This window comes from Triticum aestivum, chromosome 4D (genome assembly GCF_018294505.1).
Source record: "Triticum aestivum cultivar Chinese Spring chromosome 4D, IWGSC CS RefSeq v2.1, whole genome shotgun sequence".
In the NCBI taxonomy this organism is placed as follows: domain Eukaryota; kingdom Viridiplantae; phylum Streptophyta; class Magnoliopsida; order Poales; family Poaceae; genus Triticum; species Triticum aestivum.
Window position 1 is genome coordinate 387,342,232 of NC_057805.1, and position 13,169 is coordinate 387,355,400.

Sequence of the window (13,169 nt, forward strand, 5' to 3'; positions counted from 1 at the left end):
AGCCCTGCGCCGGTAGCTTCATCATCACCGTCATCATGTCGTCGTGCTGACGAAGCTCTCCCTCGACACTCTGCTGGATCATGAGTTCGTGGGACGTCACTGAGCCGGATGTGTGTAGATCGCAGAGGTGCCGTACTTTCGGTGCTAGGATCGGTCGATCGTGAAGACGTACGACTATATGAACTGTGATGTCATAACGCTTCCGCTTACGGTCTATGAGGGTACGTCGACAACACTCTCCCCTCTTGTTTCTATGCATCACCATGATCTTGCATGTGCGTAGGAAACTTTTTGAAATTACTATGTTTCCCAACAGTGGCATCCGAGCCAGGTTTATGCGTAGATGTTATATGCACGAGTAGAACACAAGTGAGTTGTGGGCGATAATAGTCATACTGCTTACTAGCATGTCATACTTTGATTCAGCGGTATTGTTGGATGAAGCGGCCCGGACCGACATTACGCTACGCTTACGTGAGACTGGTTCTACCGACGTGCTTCGCACACAGGTGGCTGGCGGGTGTCAGTTTCTCCAACTTTAGTTGAATCGAGTGTGGCTACGCCCGGTCCTTGTTGAAGGTTAAAACAACACATACTTGATGAAAAATCGTTGTGGTTTTGATGCGTAGGTAAGAACGGTTCTTGCTCAGCCCGTAGCAGCCACGTAAAACTTGCAACAACAAAGTAGAGGACGTCTAACTTGTTTTTGCAGGGCATGTTGTGATGTGATATGTTCAAGACATGATGCTAAATTTTATTGTATGAGATGATCATGTTTTGTAACAGAGTTATCGACAACTGGCAGGAGCCATATGGTTGTCGCTTTATTGTATGAAATGCAATCGCCATGTAATTGCTTTACTTTATCACTAAGCGGTAGCGATAGTCGTAGAAGCAATAGTTGGCGAGATGACAATGATGCTACGATGGAGATCAAGGTGTCGCGCCGGTGACGATGGTGATCATGACGGTGCTTTGGAGATGGAGATCAAAGGCACAAGATGATGATGGCCATATCATATCACTTATATTGATTGCATGTGATGTTTATCCTTTATGCATATTATTTTGCTTAGTTCGACGGTAGCATTATAAGATGACCTCTCACTAAATTTCAAGGTATAAGTGTTCTCCCTAAGTATGCACTGTTGCTAAAGTTCGTCGTGCCGAGACACCACGTGATGATCGGGTGTGATAAGCTCTACGTTCACATACAACGGGTGCAAGCCAGTTTTGCACACGCAGAATACTCGGGTTAAACTTGACGAGCCTAGCATATGCAGATATGGCCTCGGAACACTGAGACCGAAAGGTCGAGCGTGAATCATATAATAGATTTGATCAACATAGTGATGGTCACCATTGAAAACTACTCCATCTCACGTGATGATTGGACATGGTTTAGTTGATTTGGATCACGTGATCACTTAGATGATTAGAGGGATGTCTATCTAAGTGGGAGTTCTTAAGTAATTTGATTAATTGAACTTTCATTTATCATGAACTTAGTACCTGATAGTATTTTGCATGTCTATGTTGTTGTAGATAGATGGCCCGTGCTGTTGTTCCACTGATTTTTAATGCATTCCTAGAGAAAGCTAAGTTGAAAGATGATGGTAGCAACTACACGGACTAGGTCCGTAACTTGAGGATTATCCTCATTACTGCACAGAAGAATTACGTCCTAGAAGCACCGCTAGGTGCCAAACCCGCTGCAGGAGCAACACCAGATGTTATGAACGTCTGGCAGAGCAAAGCTGATGGCTACTCGATAGTTCAGTGTGCCATGCTTTACGACTTGGAACCGGGACTTCAACGATGTTTTGAACGTCATGGAGCATATGAGATATTCCAGGAGTTGAAATTAATATTTCAAGCAAATGCCCGGATTGAGAGATATGAAGTCTCCAATAAGTTCTACAGCTACAAGATGGAGGATAATAGTTCTATCAGTGAGCATATACTCAAAATGTCTGGGTATAACAATCACTTGATTCAACTGGGAGTTAATCTTCCTGATGATAGTGTCATAGACAGAATTCTTCAAAGACTGCCACCAAGCTACAAGAGCTTCATGATGAACTATAACATGCAAGGGATGGATAAGACAATTCTCGAGCTCTTCGCAATGCTAAAGGCTGCGGAGGTAGAAATCAAGAAGGAGCATCAAGTGTTGATGGTCAACAAGACCACCAGTTTCAAGAAAAAAGGTAAAGGGAAGAAGGGGAACTTCAAGAAGAACGGCAAGCAAGTTGCTGCTCAAGTGAAGAAGCCCAAGTCTGGACCTAAGCCTGAGACTGAGTGCTTCTACTACAAAGGGACTGGTCACTGGAAGCGGAACTGCCCCAAGTATTTGGCGGATAAGAAGGATGGAAAGGTGAACAAAGGTATATGTGATATACATGTTATTGATGTGTACCTTACTAATGCTCACAGTAGCACCTGGGTATTTGATACTGGTTCTGTTGCTAATATTTGCAACTTGAAACAGGGACTACAGATTAAGCGAAGATTGGCTAAGGACAAGGTGATGATGCGCGTGGGAAATGGTTCCAAAGTCGATATGATCGCGGTCGGCACGCTACCTCTACATCTACCTTCGGGATTAGTTTTAGACCTGAATAATTGTTATTTGGTGCCAGCGTTAAGCATGAACATTATATCTGGATCTTGTTTGATGCGAGACGGTTATTCATCTAAATCAGAGAATAATGGTTGTTCTATTTATATGAGTAATATCTTTTATGGTCATGCACCCTTGAAGAGTGGTCTATTTTTGTTGAATCTCGATACTAGTGGCACACATATTCATAATGTTGAAGCCAAAAGATGCAGAGTTGATAATGATAGTGCAACTTATTTGTGTCACTGCCGTTTGGGTCATATTGGTGTAAAGCGCATGAAGAAACTCCATTCTGATGGACTTCTGGAATCACTTGATTATGAATCACTTGGTACTTGCGAACCATGCCTCATGGGCAAGATGACTAAAACTCCATTCTCCGGAACAACTGAGCGAGCAACAGATTTGTTGGAAATCATACATACTGATGTATGTGGTCCGATGAATGTTGAGGCTCACGGCGGGTATCGTTATTTTCTCACCTTCACAGATGATTTGAGCAGATATGGGTATATCTACTTGATGAAACATAAGTCTGAAACATTTGAAAAGTTCAAAGAATTTCAGAGTGAAGTGGAAAATCATCGTAACAAGAAAATAAAGTTTCTATGATCTGATCGTGGAGGAGAATATTGGAGTTACGAGTTTGGTCTTCATTTGAAACAATGCGGAATAGTTTCGCAACTCACGCCACCCGGAACACCACAGCGTAATGGTGTGTCCGAACGTCGTAATCATACTTTACTAGATATGGTGCGATCTATGATGTCTCTTATTGATTTACCGCTATCATTTTGGGGTTATGCTTTAGAGACGGCTGCATTCATGTTAAATAGGGCAGCATCTAAATCTGTTGAGACGACACCTTATGAACTGTGGTTTGGCAAGAAACCAAAGTTGTCGTTGCTTAAAGTTTGGGGCAGCGATGCTTATGTGAAGAAGCTTCAACCTGATAAGCTCGAACCCAAATCGGAGAAATGTGTGTTCATAGGATACCCAAAGGAGACTGTTGGGTACACCTCCTATCACAGATCCAAAGGCAAGACATTCGCTGCTAAGAATGGATCCTTTGTAGAGAAGGAGTTTCTCTCGAAAGAAGTGAGTGGGAGGAAAGTAGAACTTGATGAGGTAACTGTACCTGCTACCTTATTGGAAAGTAGTTCATCACAGAAATCTGTTCCTGTGACTCCTACACCAATTAGTGAGGAAGCTAATGATGATGATCATGTAACTTCAGATCAAGTTACTACCAAACCTCGTAGGTTAACCAGAGTAAGATCCGCACCAGAGTGGTATGGTAATCTTGTTCTGGAGGTCATGTTACTTGACCATGACGAACCTACAAACTATGAGGAAGCGATGATGAGCCCACATTCCACGAAATGGCTTGAGGCAATGAAATCTGAGATGGGATCCATGTATGAGAACAAATTGTGGACTTTGGTTGACTTGCCCGATGATCGGCAAGCCATAGAGAATAAATGGATCTTCAAGAAGAAGACTGACGCTGACGGTAATGTTACTGTCTACAAAGCTCGACTTGTTGCGAAAGGTTTTCGACAAGTTCAAGGAGTTGACTACGATGAGACCTTCTCACGTGTAGCGATGCTTAAGTCTGTCCGAATCATGTTAGCAATTGTCGCATTTTATGATTATAAAATTTGGCAAATGGACGTCAAAACTGCATTCCTGAATGGATTTCTGGAAGAAGAGTTGTATATGATGCAACCAGAAGGTTTTGTTGATCCAAAGAGTGCTAACAAAGTGTGCAAGCTCCAGCGATCCATTTATGGACTGGTGCAAGCCTCTCGGAGTTGGAATAAACGTTTTGATAGTGTGATCAAAGCATATGGTTTTATACAGACTTTTGGAGAAGCCTGTATTTACAAGAAAGTGAGTGGGAGCTCTGTTGCATTTCTAATATTATATGTGGATGACATATTGTTGATTGGAAATGATATAGAATTTCTGGATAGCATAAAAGGATACTTGAATAAGAGTTTTTCTATGAAAGACCTCGGTGAAGCTGCTTACATATTGGGCATCAAGCTCTATAGAGATAGATTAAGACGCTTATAATATGCCCTAGAGGCAATAATGAAGTTGTTATTTATATTTCCTTATATCATGCTAAATGTTTATTATTCATGCTAGAATTGTATTAACCGGAAACTTAGTACATGTGTGAATACATAGACAAACAGAGTGTCACTAGTATGCCTCTACTTGACTAGCTCGTTGAATCAAAGATGGTTAAGTTTCCTAGCCATAGACATGAGTTGTCATTTGATTAATGGGATCACATCATTAGAGAATGATGTGATTGACTTGACCCATTCCGTTAGCTTAGCACTTGATCGTTTAAGTATATTGCTATTGCTTTCTTCCTGACTTATACATGTTCCTACAACTATGAGATTATACAACTCCCGAATACCGGAGGAACACTTTGTGTGCTATCAAACTTCACAACATAACTGGGTGATTATAAAGGTGCTCTACAGGTGTCTCCGATGGTTCTTGTTGAGTTGGCATAGATCAAGATTAGGATTTGTCACTCCGATCGTCGGAGAGGTATCTCTGGGCCCTCTCGGTAATGCACATCACTATAAGCCTTGCAAGCAATGTGACTAATGAGTTAGCTGCGGGATGATGCATTACGGAACGAGTAAAGAGACTTGCCGGTAACGAGATTGAACTAGGTATCGAGATACCGACTATCGAATCTCGGGCAAGTAACATACCGATGACAAAGGGAACAACGTATGTTGTTATGCGGTTTGACCGATAAAGATCTTTGTAGAATATGTGGGAGCCAATATGAACATCCAGGTTCCGCTATTGGTTATTGACCGGAGACATGTCTCGGTCATGTCTAAATAGTTCTCGAACCCGTAGGGTCCGCACGCTTAACGTTCGGTGACGATCGGTATTACGAGTTTATGTGTTTTGATGTACCAAAGATAGTTCGGTGTCCCAGATGTGATCCCCGGACATGACGAGGAGCCTCGAAATGGTTAGACATAAATATTGATATATTGGATGACTATATTCGGACACTGGATGAGTTCCGGGGGTCACCGGATAATTATCGGAGTGTCGGGGGGTTATCGGAACCCCCGGGGGAACTATTGGGCCTACATGGGCCATAGGGAAGAGGGGAGGCAGCCCACAAGGGGCAGTCGCGCCCCCTCCCTATAGGGAGTCCGAATTGGACTAGGGAGGGGGCGCGCACCCCCTTTCCTTCTCCTCTCCCTCTCCTTCCTCCCCCCTTCCTCCTCCTAGTTGGACTAGGAAAGGGGGAGTCCTACTCCTACTAGGAGGAGGACTCTTCCCCCTCCTTGGCGCGCCCCAAGGGCCGGCCGGCCTCCCCCTTGCTCCTTTATATACGGGGGCAGGGGGCACCGTAGAACACACAAGTTGATCATTGATCTCTTAGCCGTGTACGGTGCCCCCTCCACCATAATCCACCTCGGTCATATCAATGCAGTGCTTAGGCGAAGCCCTGCGCCGGTAGCTTCATCATCACCGTCATCACGCCGTCGTGCTGACGAAGCTCTCCCTCGACACTCTGCTAGATCGTGAGTTCATGGGACGTCACCGAGCCGAACGTGTGCAGATAGTAGAGGTGCCGTACTTTCAGTGTTAGGATCGGTCGATCGTGAAGACATATGACTACATCAACCGCGTTGTCATAATGCTTCCGCTTACGGTCTACGAGGGTACATAGACAACACTCTCCCCTCTCGTTGCTATGCATCACCATGATCTTGCGTGTGCGTAGGAATTTTTTTGAAATTACTACGTTTCCCAACAGTATATGAGTTCGTAAGTCGAACTAATTCATCTGCAGGATGATCAACCCAAAGCCACTGAGTGGGTCCTCAACAATGGATGTACAAATCACATGACTGGTGACAAGAACTTATTGATGGACACTGCTTTATCTCCATCACATCTGAAGCATATCACCTATGCTGACAAAGGCAAAAGCAAGGTATTGGGTCTAGGTAAGGTTGCGATCTTAAAGGATCGACACATGGACAAAGTCATGCTTGTCAAGTCCTTAGGATTCAACCTCATGTCTGTCTCAATGCTTTGTGATCTTGATATGGTTGTTATCTTTGGCAAGTATCGTTGTGTTGTGATCATGGAAGCTGACCATTCCAAAGGCTTCGAAGGATTTAGGAGAGGAGATCTGTATATTGTTGATTTCTCTACAGGACCACAACCTGCTACATGTCTACTTGCGAAAGCTTCAGAAGGTTGGCTATGGCATTGACGACTTGGTCATGCTGGGATGAGGAACTTACACACTTTCGTGAAGAAGAAGCATGTCATTGGCATCGAGGATGTCAAATTCCTCAAGGATCACCTGTGCGGAGTTGTGAAGCTGGAAAGATGACCAAGGCCAAGCATCCCTCAAAGACTATCATGGCTACCACTCGTCCATTTGAATTGCTTCACATGGATCTCTTTGGCCCTAATCATTATTCCGCATTCACCAATGAAGCATCTTTATATGGCTTTGTTATTGTTGATGACTATTCTTGTTATACATGGGTGCATATCGTCACTTACAAATGTGAAGTGCAGGAAGTCTACAAACGATTTTCCTCAAGGGCTTCAACCAACTTTGGTGTGAAGATCAAGCACATCAGTAGTGACAATGGGACCGAGTTCAAGAATACTGGTCTTGATGACTATCTTGATGAACTTGGTATTACTCATGAGTTATCTGCTCCTTATACTCCTCAACAGAATGGCGTCGTGGAGCGCAAGAACAGGACTCTCGTTGAGATGGTTCGCACTATGCTTGATGAATACAAGACGCCTTGTCACTTATGGATTGAGGCAATTGATACTGCGTGCCACATCATCAACAGGGTATATCTTCACAGATTCTTCAAAATGACCTCATATGAACTCCTCACTAACAAGAAACCCAATGTGAGTTATTTCAAAGTCTTCAGTGCTAAATGTTGGATTAGAGATCCTCATCACAATTCTAAATTTTCATCAAAAGCACATGAAGGTTTTATGCTTGGTTACAGAAAGGACTCGCACACCTACAGAGTCTTCAACACCGTTCACCACAAGGTTGTTGAAACTGTAGATGTGCAGTTCGATGAAACTAATGGCTCGCAAAGAGAGCACCTACCTCCTGTGATAGATGAAAAGTCACCTGAGGAAACCATCAAGTTCAAGGCTACTGAGGATGTCATTCCTACTGAAGAATCTGCTAAAGAATTCATTCCAGGACGTGAAGAACATCATGTTGGTGCACCTGAAGAAAATGGCTCTGAAGAAAATCCAGAGCCAACTCTTCGTCGCCAACCCGCTCATCCTCGCGTCGCAAACGAAGCGCATATTGAGAAAATCATTAGCGACATCAATGCACCAGGTCCTCTCACACGCTCAAAAGCTTCACATTTGTCTAACTTTTGTGGGCACTTTGCTTTTGTCTCTATCACAGAGCCCACCAAAGTAGATGAGGCATTTCTGGAGCCTGAGTGGATTCAAGCTATGCAAAAGGAATTACATCAGTTCGAGCTCAACAATGTCCAGGAACTTGTCAAGCGACCAGACCCTCGCAAGCACAATATCATCGGCACCAAATGGATCTACCGCAACAAGCAAGATGAAAATGGCCTTGTGGTGAGGAATAAGGCACGGCTTGTAGCTCAAGGCTACACACAGGTTGAAGGAATTGATTTCGATGAAACTTTTGCACCTGTTGCTAGACTTGAGGCTATTCGCATATTGCTTGCTTATGCTAACCATCATAATATCATCTTATATCAAATGGATGTGAAAAGTGCATTCCTGAGTGGTAAGCTTGAGGAAGAAGTATATGTTGCTCAACCCCCAGGTTTCGAAGATCCAAAGCATCCTGACAAAGTTTTCAGACTCAATAAGGCCCTCTATGGCCTCAAGCAGGCCCCTCGGCGTGGTATGATACTTTGAAGGAATTCCTGAAAAAAGGCTTCAAACCCGGTTCACTTGACCCAACTCTTTTCACCAAAACCTATGATGATGAATTGTTCATGTGCCAAATATATGTTGATGATATTATCTTTGGCTGTACTGACAAACGTTACAGTGACGAATTTGCCTACATGATGAGTGAGGAATATCAAATGTCTATGATGGGAGAATTGAAATTCTTCTTAGGTCTTCAAATTCGTCAACAGCGCAATGGCATCTTCATATCTCAGGAGAAATACCTCAAGGATGTATTGAGGAAATTCGGCATGCAAGATTGCAAAGGCGTCAAAATCCCTATGCCCACAAATGGCCATCTATGCACTGATTAAAATGGTATTGACTTCGATCAAAAGGTATACCGCTCCATGATTGGATCTTTATTGTATCTATGTGCATCTAGGCCAGATATTATGCTTAGTGTTTGCATGTGTGCCCGTTTTCAAGCTACACCGAAGGAATCACACCATAAGGCTGTGAAGCATATTCTTTGATATCTAGCTCACACTCCAACACTTGGATTATAGTAACCCAAGGGCTCGGCTTTTGATCTCATTGGATATTCTGACTCTGACTATGTGATACGTCTCCGTCGTATCTACTTTTCGAAACACTTTTGCCCTTGTTTTGGACTCTAGCTTGCATGATTTGAATGGAACTAACCCGGACTGACGCTGTTTTCAGCAGAATTGCCATGGTGTTATCTTTGTGCAGAAACAAAAGTTCTTTGAATGACCTGAAACTTCACGGAGATTATTTTTGGAAATAATAAAAATACTGGCGAAAGAATCAAGGTCAGGGGCCCACACCCTTTCCACGAGGGTGGGGGGCGCGCCTGCCCCCCTGGGCGCGCCCCCTGCCTCGTGGGCCCCCTGGAGCTCCACCAACCTCAACTCCAACTCCATATATTCGTGGTCAGGGAGAAAAAATCAGAGAGAAAGATTCATCGCATTTTACGATACGGAGCCACCGCCAAGCCCTAAACTCTCTCGGGAGGGCTGATCTGGAGTCCGCTCGGGGCTCCGGAGAGGGGAATCCGTCGCCATCGTCATCATCAACCATCCTCCACACCAATTTCATGATGCTCACCGCCGTGCGTGAGTAATTCCATCGTAGGCTTGCTGGACGGTGATGGGTTGGATGAGATTTATCATGTAATCGAGTTAGTTTTGTTAGGGTTTGGTCCCTAGTATCCACTATGTTCTGAGATTGATGTTGCTATGACTTTGCTATGCTTAATGCTTGTCACTAGGGCCCGAGTGCCATGATTTCAGATCTGAACCTATTATGTTTTCATGAATATATGTGAGTTCTTGATCCTATCTTGCAAGTCTATAGTCACCTACTATGTGTTATGAACCGGCAACCCCGAAGTGACAATAACCGGGACCACTCCGGGTGTGACCATAGTTTGAGGAGTTCATGTATTCACTATGTGTTAATGCTTTGGTTCGGTACTCTATTAAAAGGAGGCCTTAATATCCCTTAGTTTCCGCTAGGACCCCGCTGCCACGGGAGGGTAGGACAAAAGATGTCATGCAAGTTCTTTTCCATAAGCACGTATGACTATATTCGGAATACATGCCTACATTACATTGATGAATTGGAGCTAGTTCTGTGTCACCCTATGTTATGACTGTTACATGATGAACCACATCCGGCATAATTCTCCATCACCGATCCAATGCCTACGAGCTTTTCACATATTTTTCTTCGCTTATTTACTTTTCCTTTTCTACTGTTACAATTACTACAAAACCCAAAAATATTACTTTTGCTACCATTACTATTACTTCCATACTACTTTGCTACTAAATACTTTGCTGCAGATACTAAGTTATCCAGGTGTGGTTGAATTGACAACTCAACTACTAATACCTGAGAATATTCTTTGGCTCCCCTTGTGTCGAATCAATAAATTTGGGTTGAATACTCTACCCTCGAAAACTGTTGCGATCCCCTATACTTGTGGGTTATCAAGACTATTTTCTGGCGCTGTTGCCGGGGAGCATAACTCTATTCTTTGAGTCACTTGGGATTTATATCTGCTGGTCACTATGAAGAACTTCAAAGACGCGAAAACAAAAATTTATCCCTCAACTACGAGGGAAGGTAAGGAACTGCCATCTAGCTCTGCACTTGATTCACCTTCTGTTTTGAGTAACCTTGCGACAGCTAAACCTGCTTCTGCTATTAATTCTGATATGTCGCATGTTATTGATGATGCCACTTCTGCTATGCATAATCCTTATGATGAAACTACTTCTATGCTTGATACTACTGTGCCACTTGGTGAATTTCTTGATGAACAACTTGCTAGGGCTAGAGAGAATGAAATTATTGAACTTGCTAATATTGATGAAAGTGATGATGAAGATTCTCCCCCTAGATATGAATTGCCTGTTGTGCCTGAGGGCTATGTTATGGATGAAGAAATAGCTAGAGACTTTCTTGCTTGCAATGATAGAAGTGATCTTAAGAAATTATTAGCTAAGCTGAAACAAAAAACTCCGAATGCTAGAATGAAATATGATCCCGCTTATGCTACTTCACCTATCTTTGTTACCGATAAGGATTATGAATTCTCTACCGACCCTGATATAATTACTTTGGTTGAATCTGATCCTCTTTATGGCTATGAATCTGAAACTGTTGTGGCACATCTTACTAAATTAAATTATATAGCGACCCTGTTCACTAATGATGAGAAAACTCACTACTATTATATCCTTAAAATATTTCCGTTCTCATTAAAGGGTGATGCTAAGATATGGTTTAATTCTCTTGATCCTGGTTGTGTGCGTAGTCCCCAGGATATGATTTATTACTTCTTTGCTAAATATTTCCCTGCTCATAAGAAACAAGCTGCTTTAAGGGAAATATATAATTTTGTGCAAATTGAAGAAGAGAGTCTCCCACAAGCTTGGGGGATGCTTCTCCAATTACTTAATGCTTTGCCTGATCATCCTCTTAAGAAAAATGAAATATTTGATATCTTTTATAATGGACTAACCGATGCTTCTAGAGACCACCTGGATAGCTGTGCTGGTTCTGTTTTCAGGGAAAGAACACCAGATGAAGCTGAAATTCTATTGAATAATATGTTGACAAATGAAAATAATTGGACACTTCCTGAACCAACTCCTAAGCCAACTCCGAAGAAAAGGGGTGTTCTATTTCTCAGTCCCGAAGATATGCAAGAGGCAAAAAAATCTATGAAAGAAAAAGGTATAAAAGCTGAAGATGTTAAGAATTTTCCTCCTGTTGAAGAAATACATGGTCTTAATTTACCGCCTGTTGAAGAAATATGTAACATCCCAAATTTTCAATTTGGTATGTTATACATAGATCATCATTGCATATCATGTTTTATTGCATTTTGGCAAATCCTCGATAAATCCTAAGCAACTCAAGGTCCCTCGGAGAGAGTTGGGGATTTTCTAAGATTTTCATATTTGATTCCCATCAAATAATAAGACGAGGATTTTATTTTAATTATTTTCTCTCCGGAAAAATATTTCAATCTTAAAAATAAATGAGAGGAGAAAATATGACTTCTCCAAAATAATTGAAATACTGGAGGAAAAATGTTAAAATCATTTATTGGAATTTATTTGGATTTTATTTGCAATTTTTATTGCATTAAAAATATTGCATGTTTTCAAAATATTTATTTTGTGTTAAAAAAATGTTCACCCTATTCTAGATTTTCTAACTAGACGGGGAACATTTATTTTATAGTTTTCTGATTTTTATTTATTGTTCTACGAATTATTTTCTGCGGAACTTATTTAAAAAAAACTGCGCGCGCGCCCGCGCTGGGCCGAGCCCAGGCCGCCGGCCCACCCCGCGCCCCTCTCCTCTCCGCGCACGGCCGCCACCGTCGCCGTGTCCGCCATGGACACGGGAGCCGCCCCCGCTCGGCTTGCCCCCTCCCCAAGCCACCGGAGCCCCCCCTCCTATATATACCCCCCTCTCTCTCTCCTCTCATCTAGCCCGCCGCCGCCGCCGCACTTGCCGCCCGCCGCCGCCGGTGTGAGCTCGGGAGCCGCCGCCGCCGCCTCCATTTGCCCCGCCCCTCGCCCTTCCCCCGAGCCCCGCACCCCGCCGCACCCGCCGCCCTCACCGGAGCCCCGCCGGAGCCGCCCCGACGAGGTAGACCTCGATGCCGTTCGGTTTGCCGGTTTTCTTCTAAAAAAACCCCTTCGTTTACTGCAACTGTTCTTTTCGATACTGGTGCATCGCATTCATACATATCAAGGGGATTCGTGAATATGTTTAAGATGTCCACCCAAGTTCTCAAAACCCCTATGTTAGTAACCTCGCCAGGAGCAGAGTATACGGCAACCCAAGGATGTTTTCAGATACCATTGGCCATTGGAAGGCATGTTTTCCCCTCAGACCTCATTGTTTTGGAATCGCAAGGTTTGGATGTGATTTTGGGAATGGATTGGCTATCGTTGTATGGAGGAAACATCGATTGTGCCAGCAAGACGATTTTGCTTACCACCCCGGAAGGAAAAAGGATCAAGTATGTATCCCGGCATATGCCGAAGAGGAC